The sequence below is a fragment of the Carcharodon carcharias genome, chromosome 9 (genome assembly GCF_017639515.1).
Source record: "Carcharodon carcharias isolate sCarCar2 chromosome 9, sCarCar2.pri, whole genome shotgun sequence".
NCBI lineage: Eukaryota > Metazoa > Chordata > Chondrichthyes > Lamniformes > Lamnidae > Carcharodon > Carcharodon carcharias.
The window spans coordinates 84,295,233-84,316,846 of record NC_054475.1 but is presented as its reverse complement, the minus strand read 5'-3'; positions in this window follow the sequence as shown (position 1 = coordinate 84,316,846).

Below are 21,614 nucleotides of genomic sequence, written 5' to 3'. Positions count from 1 at the left end.
GGTGAGCTGAACTTCAGCTTATTGATGATAAGCTACTACCTGCAAAGAACATTGTCATTTAGTTTGAGCCTGAGCAGAATGGAGTAGATCCCCCTCCCGGATGGCTGCAAAATAAATCTGCATCTGCGCCTATGGTATCTCTTGCTTTTTCTGCTACCTGTTTTTTTTTTCCTGTAGACCTCACCTCGTTTTCTTCCCTCGGAAACTCAGGGGAGAATTTTAACCTGTCAGGTGGCTGGGTTTCTGTGGAGAAGACAGGTTAAAAGACCAGGAACTGATGGTGTATCAGAGAGCAGACAGGAACCTATAAACTTCCACCTTTAACCCCCAAGAGTGGTTCTTTAATGCATGACAAATGCCCATGGGGCAGCAGGCCAATATGTTAAAAGGCAAATAACTGCTTGAACCAGAAGTCTGACTTTAGACCTGTACACATGTGGAACACAGCAGGGAAAACAAGGAGAGAGGGCAATGGGGATCGATGGGGCTGACACCTTATAGGCAATGAAGGCTTTAATTACTGAGATCCCACAACTTGCCATATCATTCTTCACAAGGCAGAAGGCAACCTGACATGAAGTAGTAGTAATGGGGAAATGGGCCAATGGAGCTTTCACATAAAATTATGGGGTTTTTTATTCATATGTCTGGAGAAGCAGTTATAGTTCGATGTCAAGGTTAACAATCCATTCACTGGCTTCAGCTGATGCAGTCAGTATGAATGGTTGTGATGCCACTGGGAATGGATCTCTCAGAACAGGAGTTCAGTATTATGGGCAATGGTCTGATTTGGATGGCCACAGTCACAGATTGAGCTGTTCCTCATGTTCCACTTGTGCAGCGAGTGGCTGCACCTTCCCTGGCCCGTCCTCAAGCGGCTGAGGGCTATTCAGATTTTCCATGGAAGTTTGAAATCTGGGACTTCGCCACTCAGGTCAGTTACCAGGTTGTGACTGGGGAGTAACAAGGGGATGCATCATTGAGAGGTGGGACTGTCATCAGTGTGTAGGGTGTGGAGTGTGTTCCAGTAAGGGATATGGAATTTCAGAAGGGCGTGTGAGGATTTTTGACAGCAACCTTCACATTGTCCTCCTGTTAAAGTAAGTTTTCCAACTTCAATACCTGTAAACTAATGTTGTCAGGAACGTAACTGAACCCTGAGCACTGAGGTCCTGGTCCAAGCAGTAAAAACCCACTGGAAAATGGATGTTCTGGTTGATAAACACTGATGAGAAATGTTACAATTTAACAGAGCGTTAAACACCCAAATGAATGCATTGATGCAACAACAATTCCTTTCTCTTCCCTTTCTTCTGATTCTGACACAGTGAACCCTTGTGGCTTCAGCAGAGTTAGAGGCAGGCGACTCATTTCCATGGTCTGACTGCTCAGGGCGACATTCTCTTGGTTTTGGAGCTCATGAGGGGCCCCACCAAACACTGTCTCACCTGCAGCTGTGCAGAGGTGGATTCTGCCTTCAGGACAGGAGGAGGGGACAAGGGGCAATGTTCCCTGGAATTGTTGTTATTGTGTCCTCCCTATTCATTTAAGGGCATGGGCCCTTTAAATGTCTTTGCTCCGCTGCAGTAACTTAAAGGGGCTGACTTGCGCTCAACCTGCTTAAGGACTTCTGGGCTGCTGTGTGGCTGCACAGCTTTCGAGAGAACATTGACAAAAGGTCAGGAGTGAAAACACTGAGCAGATTCTCGAATTCCATCGCCCCTTTCCCCAGCTTTATTCTAATAGTCCATCTGCACACTCCCCTGCCAGACAAGAGCTGGAGGACACTTTGCTGCATTTCAGTGAGGTAACAGGACAGCCAAGGCGAGGCTTTCCTCCATCCTATTTAAAGTGACAGTCTGAGGCCTCAGATTTTCACTCTCAGGCCAGGTGCACAGATGAATTCTCCCATTCCCAGCTCCATGAACCCAACTTTTAAAAACATCTGCCCGAGCTTCTGATTTTCAGTTCAGAGGTGGGGTGGTTGTGTGGATGGGGGGTGCGAGCTTGATTTAAAGTTGGGATGGGTGACGCAGGGAATAGTGAATGGTCGGAGCCGGACCCTTCGTGGGCTAGGCAGCTCGGGCACAGACCTTCTGAAAAGCCCATTTGAGAGGTTGAGAGGTCATCTATGGAAAACCTGCTGAGCCTGGTGGAGACACCATTGCCTTGTCAGGTGAGTGTCCAAGCTATAAACGTTGTCCAACTGTTGGCTGACCCTGGAATGGATGGCCCATCATGGGCTTTCCCTATGGGAGAATTGTCATTGTTGCTGCCTCATCAAAGTGTACTCTACTGAACCACTGAAAACATGCAGTGGATTCTCAAGACACAGCCATGGAGACGACATCACTTTGCTACCACTACCTAGTACAGCTATTCTGCAGTGATGCAGTTAGCTGCCAAGACTCAATGAGTGAATTAATGATGATGAGTGCCAAGGTCATTATCCCAGCCACTTGTCTTCTTGCCGCCCATCTATCAGGATGCACCCACACTGGTGACCCTTGACCAGGTCCCTCACACTGTCACAGCATAACAGTGTGACTAAGAAGGAGGAAACCAGCAGGGCTGTCAGTGGTCCAAGAGCACAGCATGTGACCAATGGCGGATGGCATTTCCTACCATCAACTGTTGTGAATGTCAATAGCATGCACTTACACCTCAATATTGTGGCCTCAAACTGGACCCCTATCATTATTGTTATGTAGGCATTGAACATTCACCTCATGGTCCAATGAAACTGCGCAGTCTTGGACTGCAGCTTAGGATAATGTCGGCGCCTGAGAAGAGAGCTCAGTGGTTGAATCTGTCATCACTTGGCCACGCAGTGTGGGGCAGAGGTGGGTAAGATTGTGGTGAACCTTCATGCTGAATAAACACTGAGCATCCATTTGGTGGCCAGGACTCTCCAGCATGTGTAAAGGGGCCTTGAGACATAGCCTCAGGTGATGAATTGACCAAGAGTGGCCCATAGGAGGCATTTGCTAATGCTGTGTCTCTTTCTTTGACCCTGCAGTGATGAGACCATCAGGAACATGGAGTCTGGTAATCTCGCTGTTTGCCTGATTGCTTATAGGTAGGAGGGAAGAAGGAGAAGGATGCGATAGAGATGCCTATCTCGCCAAAGGGAGGAGAACCTTGAAGACCAAGGGGCAGCACGGCCTCCTCCACATGCAAAGGATGAACCCCACAGAGCCATGGTTCATAGGCATATCACTAGACCCAGGGTCTACAGATGGAGCATGTGCTACCTACAGATAAGCAAGAATGACTGTCGCCGATGCCTGCGCATGTCAATGGAACTGGTCACTCACATATGCCACCTTCTGCAGAAATTGGTGCCACTGGGACTTGGAGGGCATCGATTGCCAACAGCAGTGAAAGTAACTGCCACACTCAATTCTTACGGCAGTAACTCCTTCCAGGATTCCACTGGGAACCTTTGTGGGATCTCGCATCCCCCGACCCACAAATGGACACAGGAGGTCACGGATGCCATTTTATCCAAGGCACACAACTTTGTCAACTTTGACAGAGATCAGGCGAGCCAGGAAGAAAGAGCACTGGGATTCGCTGAGATTTCCAGTCTCCCACCAGTGCAAGGTGCCATTGATTGCACCCATGTGGCTCTAAAATCTTCCTGGCACCAAGCCGTCCAGTACATGAACCACAAAGGCTTCCGCTCTCCCAGTGTTCAGCAGACCTGCGACCATAACGAATGGATCATGCAGGTGTGTGCAGGAAGTGTCCACGGCTCCTACATCCTCAGCAGGTCTCAGATCCTTGACATCTTCCAGGCACCACATAGGCTGCAAGGCAGGCTCCTCAGTGACAAGGGCTACCCACAAAGGACATGCCTGATGACGCCCGTGTGGCAGCCTCTCTCCTGCTGAGAGTAGGTTTAATAAGGCTCATGGTGCAACCTGGACTTTGGTGGAGCACACCGCTGGTACCCTGAAAAATGAGGTTCTGGTGCCTCGACAGATCTGGAGGAGAGCTTGAGTACACTCCCTAGAGGGTGTCACGCACCATCGCGGCTTGCTGTGTGCTACACAACCTGGCAATGCGGTGTTGGCGGGAGCTGGATGATAAGGAGATGGAAGAGCTGTACGTCTCCTCCGACTTGGAGGAAGTCGAAGGGGATGAAGGTGATAAGGCCGCTGCAAAGGCCAGACAAGGCAGGCGTGGTCATGAGGGCCCTCGTTGCTGCAAGATTCCAGGAGGATGATGACAAGATGCAGTGAGGACACTCCTGAGATCTTCATATTGCATCTAGGAACACCTGACACCTGCCTGGCCGAGGGCAGCACACACGCTCTGTGAAAAGGGTCATATCAAGGAGATGCTGCTGAGATACAGTGGGCACATGGATATTAAGACAACTTGATCCTTAGGCAGGCTTCATCCCCTGTTCCCTTCAGCACCACTCCTTCACCTATCAGGAATGGCGATGAGGGGGCAGACCCGCCTCCAAGGCACTGAGAGCAGACAAAGAATATCACGGAACCCAGTGACACTTCAGTATTGTACAGCAAACACAAGCCAAATGGAGGTGCACACATCACTGACCTGGACAGTGACTTTGAAATGGGACAATCACTGTGGTCAGAAGGTTACACACTGCCATAGAGGAGAGGCCCTGGCGAGTGACACTAGCCTTCAGTTTGTGTAGGAACCAAGGATTTACATCTGATTTCTATGAACATTGCTCATCATAACAAGTAGCCATAGACAAGAAGACATGTTTGGGAGTGTATTTACAATCATCAACATTCTGTACAAGTGACTAATACCCATGCCCACCTTGTGCAACTACTTCTTCTTAACCTTTCCAAACCTGTCACTATGTCTTGGGTTTCCCCTGGCAGCCACAGCAGAGGTGGAGGTGCTTGATGACTGCTACACCCTGTTCTCTGCGATGATGCTGGTGGGCTTCCCATGGAGGGCTGTGTGGCAGTGGCACCCTCCTCGGCCTGTGGAGCTGCAGCTGCTGAGGTCACAGGAAGAGGGGATTCAGATGGGCCGGACACTCCCAGAGTCACCTGGGTGGATGGCCCCGGGGTTTCGAGCTGCTGGTCTCCTCCCTATGGGTGCCCGAGGGCCACTGGCTGACTCCTTGAGGAGAAGGGGCAGCTGGAGTAAGAGTGAGAAGCCCTGCACCCCTCTCATGTTGACACCGATGGATGCCAGCAAGTGCCTCAGCAGTGGAGTGCAGCTCCTGCAGCAGCGCAGGACCCATATCCTGGACCAAGGTCTCCACAGCGGCTGCCATCCTGCTAGTGTTGACCTTGGTGCATTGGCATGCTAGCGCTAATGCCTCAGACTGAAGACAGATGGACTCCTCCAACGTGCCTTGCAATCTGAGGAATGCAGCGGATATCCCTTCCTGATGTTCCTGGGTTTGCCTTTGTAGATCCAGCACTGAGGTAAAGCTGAGTCCTGAGACTCATCATCTGACTCAAACTTAGCAGATTTCTGGCCTTCAGCAGTCCCCCGAGTGCCAGAAATCTGGGAAGTCCCTGCCTCCACCCGCTGTGGATCAGACAGTGCAATATGCTCACCAGAATGTGATCCCAAGGCTACTCTAAAGCTAGGTCCCACCGAGGTGTGCATTTTTGCACTGGTGGAGGGTGTGGGTGAGCACTGTTATAGGTCTTCAATGAGGGTGTCATCAGATTCCTCTTCCGAGGTGCCTTCGGGGTTTGAGTTGAAGGCTTAGCCTGTGGACCCTCTCGGCTGCTTCCCAGATGTACCTGCAAAAGGAAAGGGAGATGGTTAGTTGCAGGGGACTGCAAAGCAAAAGACATCATTCACATTTTGGCTGCCTGATGGATGTTGTAGTGCAGGATCCTCACTTGCTTGAGCACCGCCGAGCCCACTGTCAGCACAGGTCGGCCGGCTAGATGGCTCTATTCTCAATGTCGATCAGGACCTTCAGTTTGGGTATTCTCCCTCTGGTTTGGGATCTCTCCCTTTTGTTATGAGGCAGCTTATCCTATGTGAAGACAGGATAGAGAGAATGTAAGCAGGATGCCTGGCAGGCCTGATGAGAAGGATGCCTGGCATTTGTGGGTGCTGACTGGTGCCATGGACTGGATGAGGACATGACCTGCAGGTCAGATAAAGGTGTGTGTGTGAGACAGTGAGTGGTGATGTTCCTTGAACTGGCAGTAAGTGAGATCCCTGTGGAGGTGTGATAGGTTTGTGAGTATGTGAGTTGAGAGTGATGAGAAAGGTAATTTACCTTGGCAGAACGGAGGAGATCATTCATCCTATTCCTGAACTGGGGGCTTTCTTCTTTCATAGGTCATTAGCGCTGACCACCACTGTCACCACCTCCCATGCTGGATTTGTCACCTTAGATGAGGTTCTTCACCCAGAGTGGGGTTAGAGGACTTTGCGCTGGGTCTCCACTGAATCCGGTAGGTGTCTGAGAGAGGCCTCACTGAACTTGGGGGCAGCATGTTTCCTTCTTTTGGAAGCCATGTCTGTCCACCAGCTTTCAATCCCTTACAGAGTGTTAGCTCTGTGCAGGGGCATCCTTGAAATATGATGTCTGGGTTACAGAAGGCCTGAACGGTAGGGTAGGCGAATCAGAGGTTGCCCTGCCAGCAGTTTGATGTGAAACCCATGCCTCTCAATCTGTTCCACTAAGTTGCGTATGATACAGGGTGAAAAGCCATTATTGCCATCAGCAGGTCAAACGCCAATTTCACTGCGCCGCTTACAGACTTTGCAGATTTCAGAAAAATTCCCTGCCAAGGTATTCCTCACTGCCAATGATTACTAGTCCAGGTGGATTGAAGTGAACAGATACACAGGTGGAGGCAGTCATTCAATCACTGAGAAGAATCTTTGCACCACATGCCATCCTGGACATTGTAATGTCAGACAGTGGTCCACAATTTGTAATGAATTATTCCACAATTTTGCAAAGGAATATGGACTCATTCACATGAGTCGCTGACCTCAGAATCTTCCAACGAATGGAGAAGCTGAGAGAGGTTTTCAAACCATCAAAGACTTGTTAAAGAAGAATGAAGACCTCAACGTAGCCCTTTTTGGCCACTGAACCTCATCACTACAAATGTGTCCTTACCATTGGTGTTGTTAATGGGAAGACAACTGAAAACACAACTTCCAGCTCTGCCACAGAAACTAGATCCAAATATTACCTGAAATGACCATGACAGTGTTCTTGAGAATTCTCTACCTTTGATTATCCACCATCTATTTTTCAGAGTCTGACCATATGAGCAGTAGAAAAATGAAGTGGAAATGTAGAGATGGGTTACCTCATTATCCAAGAGGAAGCAAAGTTTGGCCTTGTCACTACCAGGAAAAAGTAAGATTTGAAGAAAAGTATTTTTGGAGCTGAATGTGGGTGACTTGGATACTGAAGAGGCATTAGCTCTTCTATTACAATTTATGGATAGGATTTACAAGAAATGCAGGATGACATAAATTGGGGCCTGAATATTGAAGGATATATAACATTTAGGAAGGACGGGGAGTCAGGAAAAGGTGGAGGGGTGGCTCTGTTAATTAATGATGATATTAGCACAATGGAGAGGGATGACCTAAGTTCAGGAAACCATGATGTAGAAGTGGTTTGGCTAGAGATGAGAAGTGATAAAGGCAAGAAGTCACTTGTGGGAGTGGTGTACAGACCCCCTAATTGTAATTACATAGTAGGACATTGTATAAAAGAAGGAATAATGGGAGCTTGCCAAAAAGGAACAGCAATTATCATGGGGGATTTTAATCTACATATAGGCTGGAGAAATTAGATGGGCAAACGTAGCCTAGATGAAGAGTTCATAGAACGTTTTTAGGATAGTTTCTTAGAACAGCACATTCTGAAGTCAACCAGAGAGAAGGCTACACTGGATCTGGTATTGTGCAATGAGATGGGATTAATTAATGACCTCGTATTGAAGGCACCCCAAGGTAGCAGCGATCATAATATGATTGAATTTTACATTGAGTTTGAGGGAGAGAAGAATGCATCTAAGACTTGTATTTTAAACTCGAATATAGGCAATTATGGGGGCAGAGCTAGCAAAGTGAACTGGCAAATGAGGTTAAGGGATATGTCAATAGAGATGCAGTGGCAGACATTTAAGGGGAGGCTTCAGATTGCGCAAAATAGATACATTCCAATGAGAAGGAAAAATTCAAAGGGGAGGAGGCACCATCTGTGTAATTAACTAAAAAAGTTAAAGATAGTATCAAAGTTAAAGAAAAAACATGTAATTACACAAAGACGGGTGGCTCAGAAGCTTGGACAGAATATAAAAAAACAGCAAAGAATGACTGAAAGATTAATAAGGACAGAAAAATTAGAATACGACAGAAAGCTAGCTAGAAATATAAAGACAGGTAATAAGAGTTTCTATAGATATTTAAAGAAGAAAAGAATTAACAAAGCTATTATTAAAGATCTTATAGCAGAGCACTTGGTTAAGTTCAAGGTAATCAGACGGAATCAATATGGTTTTGTGAGAGGAAAATCATGTTTAACCAATTTATTAGAGTTCTTTGATGAAGTATAAGCTGTGGATAAATGGGAACTGGTGAATGTGCTGTAGTTAGATTTCCAGAAGGCATTTGATAAGGTACCACATCAAAGATTATTGCAGAAAATAATTGTTCATGGTGTAGGGGGTAACATATTGGCATGGATAAAAGATTGTCTAACTAACAGGAAGCAGAAATGTGGCATAAATAGGTCATTTTCTGGCTGGCAGGATGTGATGAGTGGTGTGTCACAGGGATCAGTGTTGGGGCTTCAACTTTTACAATTTATATAAATGACTTGGATGAAAGGACTGAAGGTATGGTTGCTAAATTTGCTGATTAAACAAAGATAGGTAGGGAAGTAAGTTGTGAAGAGGACATAAGGAGGCTGCAAAGTGAAATAAGTAGGTTAAGTGAGTGGGAATAGATCTGAGTATGATGTGGGAAAATGTGAAATTGTCTATTTTGACAGGAAGAATAAAAAAGAAGCATATCATCTCAATGGCAAGAGATTTCAGAGCTCTGAGAGGCAGAGGGATCTGAGTGTCCTAGTAAGACCATAAGACCATAAGACCATAAGACGTAGGAGCAGAAGTAGACCATTCAGCCCATTGAGTCTACTCTGCCATTCAATGAGATCATGCCTGATCTTATAATTTTCAATTCCACTTTCCTGCCTTTTCCCCATAACCCTGGATTCCCTTACTGATTAAAAATCTGTCTATCTCAGCCTTCAATATACTTAACAACCCAGCCTCAACAGCCCTCTGCAGTAAAGAATTCCATAGACCCTCTGAGCGAAGAAATTCCTTCTCGCCTCTGTCTTAAATGGGCGACCCCTTACTCTGAGATTATGCCCTCTGGTCCTAGACTCTCCCACAAGGGGAAACAACCTCTCAACATCTACCCTGTCAAGCCCTTTGGGAATCTTATATATTCCAATAAGGTCACCTCTCATTCTTCTAAACTCCAATGAGTACAGGCCCAACCTACTCAACCTCTTCGCATAAAAAAATCTGTCCATTTCCAGAATCAACCTAATGAATCTTCTCTGGGCTGCCTCCAATGCCAGTATATCTTATCTTAGATAAGGGGACCAAAACTGTTCACAGTATTCTAGGTTTGGTCTAACTAGTGCCTTGTGTAGATTTAGCAAGACTTTCCTATTTCTATACTGCATTCCCTTTGAAATAAAGGCCAACATTCTATTGGCCTTCCCTATTACCTGCTGAACTTGTATGTTAGCTTTTTGGTATTCATACACAAGGACCCCCAAATCCCTCTGCAGCTTTCTTCAGTCTTTCTCCATTTAAATAATATTCAGCTCCTCTATTCTTCCTGCCAAAATACATGGGCCAAAATTTTTCAGTTGGCGGCCAGGCTCGACGGTAGCAGACGGGGACAGTCATGGAGCCAATCACCACCTGCGATGTGCTCCGCGCCACCATTTTATGCAGATGGACCAATTAAGCGAAAGAGTGTTTCAATCTCCCTGGGGCAAGGAGCTGCCTCAGGGAGATTAAATCGCTATTGAAATTATTAAATATATGGATTAAAAATTTATTTAAACACGTCCTATCTCATGCGACTGTGTAACATGAGATGGGACATGTTTTTACATGTAGGAAAAATTTTTTGTTTAATTAATAAAAGCTTTAGGAAACTTCATCCCGCTTGTGGATGAGGTTTCCTAAAAAACGTGAAGGCCGCTTGGTTAACCTTAAGGTTGGTCGGGCAGTGTTAACGATTACATTAATCACTTCCTTAATGGCCTTAATAGGCTGTTTAATTATCGGCGGTCACACAGCCAAGTCCGGTGAGCGCCAGACGATAAAGACATCACGAGGCAGTACAATGATGTCAGGACGCACACCCAATGTCATCGCGCGTTGTTTTACGTATCAGCATTTCTGCACCACCCCCCCAACCACGCCCCCCGTTCGGCGACTGAAAAATCCTACCCATAACCTCACATTTTCCCACATTATGTTCCATCTGCCAAGTTTTTGCTCAGTCACTTAACCTGTCTATATCCCTTTGCAGACCCTTTGTGTCATCCTCACCACTTGCCTCCCCATTTATTTTTGTGTCATCCACAAAATTGGCATTAGTATATTCACTTCCCTCATCTAAGGCATTTAACACATTGTAAATAATTGAGGCCCCAGCACTGATCGCTGTGGCACTCCACTAGTTACAGGTTGCCATCCCTTATCCCAGTTCTCTGTCTTCTATTAATTAGCCAATCCTCCATATATGCTAATATACTATCCCCAACACCATGGGCTCTTATCTTAACATTATAACCTTATCAAATGACTATTGGAAATCCAAATATATTACATCTACTGGTTCCCCTTTATCTATGCTGCTTGTCACATCCCCAAAGAATTCTAATTAATTTTTTCAGGCCCTCTTTCTCCTTCATGTAGCCATGCTGACTCTGCTTGATTATATTATACATTTCTAAATGCTCTGCTGTTGCATGTTTTATAATAGACTCTAACATTTTCCCAATGACATATGTTAAGCTAACTGGCCTACAGTTACCTGTTTTTGTCTCCATCCCTTTCTGAATAAGGGTGTTACATTGACAGTTTTCCAATCTTCTGGGACTTGTCAAGAATCTAAGGATTCTTGGAAGAGTACTACCAGTACATCTATTATCTCTGTAGCTACTTCCTTTCATATCGTAGGATGCAACCCATCAGGTCCAGAGGACTTATCAGTCTTTAGCCCCATTAATTTCCCTAGTGCTTTTTCTCTAGTGATAGCCATTGTTTTTATTTCCTCCCCCGTCCCTCCCCCCCTCCCCCCGCCCCTGTCATCGCTTTTCCCCCTTGATTATTTAGTATTTTTTAGAATGCTATTAGTGTCTTCTACTGTGAAGACTGATGTAAAGTATTTATTCAACTCCTTTGTCATTTCCTGGTTCCCAATTATTATTTCCCCAGCCTCATTCTCTAAGGGGCCTGTGTTCGCTTTGGCCTCTGTCTTCCTTTTTATATATTTAAGCAAGCTCTTACTGCCTGTTTTTATATTACTTGTTAGTTTACCCTCAAAGTTTATATTCTTACTCTTTTTTTTTGGTCATTTTTTGTTCGTTTTTAAAAATTTCCCTATCCTCTGGCTTACCACTAATCTTTGCCACATTTAACATTTTTTATTTCAATTTGATACTATCCTTACCTTCCTTGGTTGTTTTATCACCTTCCTCGAATCCTTCTTTCTCACTGGGATATATCTTTGTTGTGAGTCATGAACTATTTTCTTAAATGTTTGCCATTGTTCATCAGCCTAAACCGCTAAACTCCTTTCTCAGTCCACTTCAGACTAACTCTGCTCTCATGCCTTTGTAATTACTCTTATTTAAGTTTAGCACAGTTGCTTCTGACTAAAGTTTCTCACTTTCAAACCGAATGCTAAATTCTACCATGTCATGGACCTTGTTTCCTATAGGATCTTTTACTCTGAGATCATTTATTAAACCTGCCTCATTACACATTACCAGATCCAAAATAGCCTGATCCCTGGTTGGATCCACAACATATTGTTCTAGGAAACTATCCCAAATATACTCTACGAATTTTTGCTTGTGCTTACCTCTGCCAATTTGATTTTCCCAATCTACATGATGATTAAAGTCACCCATGATTAACGTACTGTCGTTTTTACATGGCCTCATTACCTCCTGACATATTCTCTATCTTACAGTATATCTACTGTTAGGGGGCCTATAGACTACTCCCACCAGTGTTTTCTTCCCCTTGTTATTTCTTACCTCCATCCATATGGGTTCTACATCTTCCGATCCAAGTTAATTTCTTGCTATCGTACTTATTCCATCTCGTACTAACAAAGCTACCCCACCACCCTTTCCTTCCTGCCTGTCCTTTCGAAAAGTCACATACCCTTGAATATTTGGTTCGCAGTTTTGACCTCCTTGTAACCATATCTCTGTAATGACTAAAAGATCATACCCACTAACCTCTAATTGTGCTGTTAATTCATTTGTTTTATTCTGAATGCGACGTGCATTTAAGTAAAGAGCCATTCATTTCGCCTTTTTACGATTTTTTACCTCTTTGACCCTATTTGCTGCTTGTTTTTTAATGTTTATACACTCTGTCCCTTCCTGACACACTTTGGGTATCATTACCTAAATAGCTGCCCTGCAAGGCTGCCATATCCTATTGTGTTGTTAGCCTATATGTCCCCTCTCCAGAAGTCCGTGCCCCAGACACCGCCCCCCAGCATTTTGTTTAAAGCTCTCTTTACAGTGCTAGTTTTTCGATTTGCCAGGACACTGGTCCCAGTACAGTTTAAGTGAAGTCTGTCCCACTCCAGCTCCCTTCTCCCCAGTACAGGTACTAGTGCTCCATTAACTGAAACTCATTCCTCCCACACCAACCTTTGAGCCACGCATTTAACTCCTTGACTTTATTTACCCTATGCCAGTTTGCCCATGGCTCAGGTAGTAATCTCGCGATTATTACCTTGGAGGTTCTGCTTTTTAATTTAGCTCCTAACTGTTCATATTCTTTCAGCAGAACCTTCTTTCTAGCCCTGTCAATGTCATTGGTACTAACGACAACTGAATCCCTCCTTTCCCACCCCAGGTTCCTCTCCAGCCCTGAGGTGATGTCCTTAACTCTGGCACCGGGCAGGTAACACAGCCTTCGGGACTCCCGCTCACGGCTGCAGAGAACAGTACCTATCCCCCTAATTATACTGTCCCCTACCTCTACTACATTCCTATTTCCTCCCCCCACTTGAATGGCTCCCTGTACCACGGTGCCCGTGGTCAGTTCGCTCATCCTCCCTGCAGTGGCCGCTTTCACAGCTTGCAAGAACCTCATAACTGTTGGACAGTTTCAAGGTCCAAGACTCATTGAATTCACCCCCTGGGTCCCTATACCTGCTTAACTGCAGTCACACCCTCCTGTCCCTGATCACAGACCAAATTTGAATTACCTAATCTGAGGGCTGAGACTGCCTCCTGGAGCAAAGTGTCCAGGTAACTTTTCCCCTCCCTGATGTGGGACAATGTTTGTAGCTCGGACTCCAGCTCCTTAATATGGATCCAAAGTTCCTCGAGCTGCAAATGCAATTTGGTACAGATGTGTTCGCTCTGGATCACCTTGGCGTCCAGCAGATCCCACATGCTGCAGCAGCAACAGTTCACCCATCCTGCTATCGCTAACTAATTTAATTTAATTTATTAATTAATTACTCTGGTATCTCTGCTCTTTACATTTGAATAACCCCCACTGTTTACATTTTATTGTAATTTTATTACACACCAGTATCGATCTTATACTCAGCAAGTTATTTTTAAGAAAAAGAGAACAAAAGAAAAAAAAGACTAGAGACCTAACAACAAACTAAAGATCTTGCTTTTACTTTAAAGACTAGAAATACTCTCCAATCCTACTCATGAATCGCACAAGGTTAGTATACAGCTACAGCAAGTAATTAGGAAAGCTAATAGAATGTTATAGTTTATTGTGAGCGGAATTGAAGAATACAAAAATAGGGAGGTTAAGCTACAGTTATATAGGGCATTGGTGAGGCCACATCTAAGTACTGTGTGCAATATTAGTATCCTTATTTAAGGAAGGATATAAATGCTTTGGAAGCAGTTCAGAGAAGGATTACCAGGCTAATACCTGGAATGGGCAGGTTGCCATAAGAGGAAAGGTTGGACAAACTGGGCTTGTATCCACTGGAGTTTAAAAGAGTAAGAGGCAACTTGATTGAAACATGTAAGATTCTGAGGGGCTTTGACAGGGTGGATGTGGAAAGGATGTTTCTTCTTGTGGGAGAAACTAAAACTAGGGTTCACTGTTTAAAAATAAAGGGCTGCCCATTTAAAACTGATTTGAGGAAAAATATTCCCTCTCAGAGGGTCATGAATCTTTGGAACTCTCTTCCTTGAAAGGCAGTGGAAGCAGAGTCTTCTAATATTTTTAAGGCAGAGCCAGATAGATTATTGATAAGCAAGGGAGTGAAAGGTTATCAGGGGTAAGTGGGAATGTGGAGTTGAGATTAAAATCAGATCATCCATGGTCTGATTGAATAGCGGAGCTGGCTTGAAGGGCCAGGAGACCTACTCCTGCTCTTAATATGTTCATATGTATGTTTATAAGAAAGATGACCTGTCTACAAAATCTACAAAGTGTTGTCAACTTCTGATAAATTTAAGAAGATGAACGATCAGTTCATGGAAGAGTTCAGAGTGAATTTGCCCACAGCAGGAGAGCTAATTTTGATTTTTTTTTGGCCGTTTATCAACGTTTTCTTGGGAACATAGTCAATAGATATAAAATCTGCATTTCTGCAGGGGGAATCACCTCCAGTGGGAAGTGTTTCTGCAACCTCCAAAGGAGGTGCCAGATGTAGAAGGAAAACTTTGGAAGCTAAATAAGTGTGTTTATCATTTGAAAAACACTTCCAGGGTATGGTGCTTTCCAGTTAGGTCAGTGTTGATAAAGTTGCATTGAAAGCAGATCCTGCCATGTTTATTGGTACCATGGCAGGAAACTCTCAGACATCTTTATGATGTATTTTGACGACCTCTTATGGGGCAGTACTAGCAAGTTTAAAAAAAATGTTATTGACAAGATTAGAACAGAATTTAAGGTTAGAAATCTGGCTTCAGGCACCTTTAAATATATTGGGTTGGACTCCAGGCCCACAACAATGTGGGTGACTCTCAACTGCCCTCTGAAATGGCCCAGCAAGCCATTCAGTTCAAGGCAATTAGGGATGAGCAACAAATGTTGGCCTTGCAAACCATGCCCATATCCTATAAAGAATTTAAACAGACAATGCCAGAGAAAATAATTGGTCAGGTGGTAGAGTGCCAAGTCTGGCTATACTGACACAATGGAGGATATGGCCCTTGACCTGACCAGAATGGCTGTACATGAAGTGGGGGAGGCAATGATGAGAGTGGAGCCATCCAAGAGAAGGGTGAAAAGATCTGACCATGTTCAGTTGACGTGGAAGGAGCTCCCTCTTCACTGGTTTCCATCATGTCAAAGTTGTGGCTCTAAGGTCCTGCTTCAGTTCTGCAGAAGCAGAAAATGACAGAGGCAATTTTTCATGACCACCTTAAGTCTCCCACAGGATGAGAAGGCAATGCAGGTCAGGACATCAGCACCAACATCGTTTGCAGTCAAGGAAGACACAAGTGAGCCTGCAAGGTCACACCAATCGAGCACACCCTTTGCCAGTGTAGAGATATTCATCTTGGTGGGACCTCGAGAGATAGTGGAACTGGTGAGAAAGCGTATGCAATGCATCGTGGAGGAGGTGTGGGAGGCAAAGGCGGTGTGGGCAGTGCCCCCTAACTGGAGGACGGACGCAACCATGTTCAGCTGGATGGTGAGCACTCCAAGGTGGGGTGAATTGCGAGAGGACAGGACAGGATGGTGGACAGTGAGTACCCAGGCGTAATGGCCCATATTGATGCCAATTGCATAACTAGAGAGAGGGATGAAATCTTGAGGTGGAGTTTAGTGAGCTGTGAAAGAAATTAAAAAGGACTTCAAATGTCTTCTGGATTGCTCCCAGTGGCATGTGCTAGCAAGTATAAGAATCAGAGGATGGACCAGGTAAATATGTGGCTGGAGAGATGGTGCAGGAGGAAGAGCTTTAGATTCCTGAGGTACTTTGATCAGTTTTGAAGGAGATGGGACCTCTATCCAATTATCTGTCCTTCCCTTATCCTTGCTTGGTATAAATATTATCCCCAGCCTGAATGCAGATATGGGAAAATGAGTAGTGGTGTGTAACAGTGCCCTTTAAATAGCCTTTTGTAATTTTCAGCATATGGTCTAAATAAGAGAATCAAAAACCCTAATTGAAAGCATAAATAAATGTGCAGCAGTTGTAACGAGTAAGATGCAACAAAATGGCTTGTTTAAATTTCTCTCCATACTGTTGGTATAAATAAATCATGGAGACAATTTCTGTAATAAACCAAGTTTATTACCTCATTAAATGTTTATGTCTTAATAGGTTTAAATGAGAGCACATTGAAAGCAGTGTGTTGGCTGTGACCATATTTACAATTCATTTAACTCACTAGCTGAGGGCAAGTAAGCTGCTATTTGGGACACTTGACAATGCATGGTGGTCAATTGTGAGTAACAGAACAGGCAGCAGGTTGCTGTGAGGAAGTCACCAATCAAAAGCAATGGGATGTAAGCTTATTCTTTAACTGAGAAGCCCATATGACCTATTGATAAAATTGAACACAATGAAGAATCAAAGTTAACCCACAGTTTGAAGTTTTAAGAAAGAAACAAAGAATTACATTTATTTGGGCTTTTTAAAAACTTCTTGTTGGCCCTATCTACAGGGGTGCACTGTAGCATCTCAGCAAGGTTCTTCTCAAACCTTCAAACAGCACTTCTCAAACCTGCAACCTCTGTCATCTAGCAGAACAAGAGCAGCAAATTCAAGGGAGCAGCATCACCTCCAAGTTTCATGCCATCCTGGCTTGGAATTAAATCACCATTCCTTCACTGGGTCAAAATCCCAGAACTCTCTCCCTAAAAGTAGGGGTGTACCTACACCACAAGGACTGCAGCAGTTCAAAAAGAAAGCTCAGCCCCACCTTCTCAAGTGACACTAGGGATTGTCAATAAATCACTATATTTCCAGAGAAGCCCATTTATCAAGAATGATTTATAAAATCCTCTTCAACTTCTCCCCAAATTACATTGTTTGCAGTTTTCCTTTAATTTTGTTATGAGTGGAGGAGGAGGAATGAGCTGGCTCCCCTTATTATTCAACCCCTTCAGTCGGTCGCAACAAAGGTTTGTTTAAAATCCTTTTCTGTGCATACCTTTTCCCATTCCAAATGTATTTCCTTTTTATAAGGAGCCAATTTAACCAGGCTTTCTTGAGTCAAAGAAAGAGTAAGTTTATAAGTTACTAAAACCTGAGGAAAAATAATAAAGATGCCACGCATGCATGCACACACACATACATGCACCCCCACACCAGAAATGAGGAAGTTAAGGGTCCAAATAGAAGTTTAACATAATATACAAGTCAGTCTTTGGCTTGTCCATGAGGTGTGGATTGTGGTACATTGCAACTGTTAAGTTGGATGAATTTAGTAGAGCTGACTTGGTAGATACGCAGTCTGTTGGAGACACTTGCTGGCTTGTTCCCAGAGTGGGAGGTGACCTAATTGTCCCTGCAGAGTTAACTGAAGAGTTACACCAGATCAGTGCTCTGTGAATTCCCATAGGAATTTCTGAGGTATTTGGGGTGGTTGAGAGAGGATGAATGCCAGGATGCATTTTCCCCACATTTTTCCCCTGTGCAACACTGTGGTCATGGAATGCATGTGCATTGGGGGCATCCAGCATTACTCAAAGCTTCAAGGTAGGGCAGCATTTAAAAGCCAATGGCTTAGTTTCCCTACTCAGTCCAAACTAATAGAGGGGTATTCCAAAGCTACGTGGCCACCAATTCCCAATGAACAATAACTGGCCCTAACAGACTAAAATCACATACCTTAGGTTAGAATGTGATGTTTGTCTTGTTATCGAGAAACACAGTGGGGGGAAATTGACAGCACAAAACAGGGGAAGTTGACAGCACATCAAAACACTGGGTCCAAGCCATCAAATTCCACCTTTCAATCCAGCTTTAGGCTAGTATTTTATTTCGGATGAAATTGCCCACTGCCATGGTGGAATTTGAATTCATATCTCTGGAGTATTAGCCCAAGCCTCTGGATCACAAGTCCAGTAATATTGATACGATGCTACCATCCTCCCCAGCTTTAGGCTCCGCAAGCACGTGTCCTTTGGGAGAAGCACGTTACCAATTAACACAGGTTAACCACTCAATTAGAGCAATATTGACATAAATTTTCAATATTAACATTGGGTTCATAGGTTTCCTGGGCTTCCAGAGACTCACCAGTGAGAACAAGGTAAGTATACAGCAGCAGCTGAAAGAACTGAATCAATCCCAGGGAAAAATGGCAATAAGTATTGAATATCCAATATATTACTGAGAGTTGGCATTGTGCACTTTGCAGCTTTGCTTGATCACATCATATCAGGCTGTGCTTTGGCTACATTATTAGGTTGGACTTCAGATGAGAAGTAACATGGCCAATAGCTTGATTGGCACCACATCCACAAACATTCACTCCCTCCACCACTGATGCACAGTAGCAGCAGCTGTTTACCATCTACAAGAAGCTACCACTGCAGGAATTCACCAAGGCTCCTTCGACAGCACCTTCCAAACCCACAACCACTATCCTCTAGGACAAGGACAGCAGATAGATGGGAACACCACCACTTGGAAGTTCCCCTCCAAGTCACTCACCATCCTGACTTGGAAATATATCGACATTCCTTCACTGTCTCTGGGTCAAAATCCTGGAACTCCCTCCCTAACAGCATTGTGGGTGTACCTGCACCACAGGGATTCCAGCGGTTCAGGAAGGCAGCTCACCACCACCTTCTCAGGGGCAACTGGGGATGGGCAATAAATGCTGGCCCAGCCAGCAAAGCCCACATCCCATGAAATAAATTTTTTAAAAGCACCAGCAGCCTGCTAATCACAGACCTGCAACTGTAGTGTAGAGAGGGGAGCAGCAGAGGGGTGCTGCTCACTGAACAGGCAGAGGCTGAGTTTTCTCGCTCTGTCTGAACGGCAGTGTCTCAAGAGGCTCAGGTTGTTACATCAGATGGTGGCTGATATTTCCAGTCTTTGGGAGAGCTGTCCCCTGCTTGTCCCGATGACCATGAGTTACCATTGTCTGTTAAAGTCACCATTTCCCTCAATGTTTTTACATCTGGATCCTTCCAGGGCTTTGACAGAGGCCTATCTAAGATCTCCCAGCTGGCAGCCTACAAATACATAAGACAATTAGCTGATGGGTTGTTTGCCAGACCTGGCAATTCGGTGAACTTCATCCATGATGATTCTGGACAGAATGAGTAAGTGCAACAAAAAGAAAAAATGCTGGAAAAACTCAGCAGATCTGACAGCATCTGTGGGGAGAAAGACAGAGTTAAAGTTTCGAGTCCGTATGACTCTTCTTCAGAACTAAAGAGAAGAAAAATATGATGAAATATATACTGTTCAGGGGGCATGAGACAGGTGAAGTTGGATAGAAGGCCAATGATAGGTGGAGGCAAAGGAGAGAATGTAAAAGATGTCATAAACAAAAGTCAAAGGGGTGGTGATACTGGCTAAAGGACGTGCTAATGGTGACATTAAGAGTAGAAAGCAGAATGAGCATGGCACCTTCCCATGCAATCGCAGAAGGTGCAACACCTGCCCCTTTCCTTCCCTCCTCCTCACCATCCAAGGGCCCAAACATTCCTTTCAAGTGAAGCAGTGCTTCACTTACACTTCCCTCAATTTGGTCTACTGCATTCGCTGTTCCCAATGCGGTCTCCTCTACATTGGAGATATCAAACGTGACTGGGTGACTGCTTTGTGGAACACTTTCAGTCTGTCAGCAAGCATGACCCAGACCTCCCTGTCGCTTGCTATTTCAAAACACCATCCTGCTGTCATGCCCAAATGTCCATCCTTGGCCTGCTGTAATGTTCCCATGAAGGTCAACGCAAACTGAAGGAACAGCACCTCATCTTCCGATTAGGCACTTTACAGCCTTTCGGACTGAATATTGAGTTCAACAACTTCAGACCATGAAATCTCTCCTCCATCCTCATTCCCTTTTTGATCCCCTTTTTTCAAATATTTATGTTTTAACCTCATTTTATATATATATATATGTATATAGCTATTATTACTTTTTAAATTTATTTTCATTTTTATTCATTGTTTTATCCCCAGCTTTTAGCCTATTTTGATCTTTTTTCCCACATCGTCCCCTCCCCAACCCCACCCCCAAAAGGGCCGTCTGTCACTGGCTCATCCTGCTTTCTACTCTTAATGTCACCATTAGTACCTCCTTTAGCCAATATCACCACCATTACCACCCCTTTGACCTTTCCTTTATGACAGCTTTCGCAATCTCTCCTTTGCCTCCACCTATCACTGGCCTTCTATCCATCTTCACCTGTCCCACCACCCTTTAACAGTATATATTTCACCATATTTTTACTTCACTTTAGTTCTAAAGAAGAGTCATACCGACTCGAAACGTTAACTCTGTCTTTCTTCCACAGATGCTGTCAGACTTGCTGAGTTTTTCCAGCATTTTTTGTTTTTGATTCAGGTTTCCAGCATCCACAGCCTTTATCAGAATGAGCAGGTGCTTGGGTTTATATCTCTGGCTGGCTTCCCACAAGTACAAGGTGTCATCGACTATACACACACGGCAATCCACACAATCTGCACACCCCGGAACAGCCAGGAATGTTCGTCAACTGCAAGGGCTTCCAGTTCCTCGATGCATAGCAGGTGAGAAGCAGCAAGGCGATATTGCTGCAGCTATGTTTCTGATTCCCTGGGAGCTGCCATGATGCCTTCATCCAGTGGCAGCCCAAGCTCTCTGACGTCTTTGAACTTGCAAACAAATTTAAGGTGTAGCTGCTAGGGGAGGCAAGGGGTGTTCACCTCAACAACGGCAGAAATAATGCTAAAATTGCTTGAAAAATTCAGCAAGCCTGGCAGTATCTGTGGAACGAGAAACAGGGTTAATATTTTGAGTCAATGCCCACTTCAAATTTCATGGATGACACATTTCAGAAGCCAGACTACTGAAGCCCATGGAATGAATTCCATCTGACCAGCCAATGTGTGATTTTACAAGGTGAAATGTGATTAGACATATCCAGAGCTGGCCTACAGTATATACAAATTAGGGTCTCCAGAATGGTTGCGATGTGCTATGCTCTGCACAACGTTACAAAACAGCGAAGGTTGGACCTGGAAGAGAAACAAAACGAACATCACAGAGTCTCCTTGAACAATTCACTGCAGGAGGAAGAGAAATGGCTGCGGGAAATACATCCCAAGCTGCTCATATCACCATCCAGGATGCCTGGAATGTCTTTGTTCATGTGTGATTCACTTTGATTGCACCAGTGGGCAAATATCAGAAGCACATGCAGCAGCCCCTGCCCCACCCA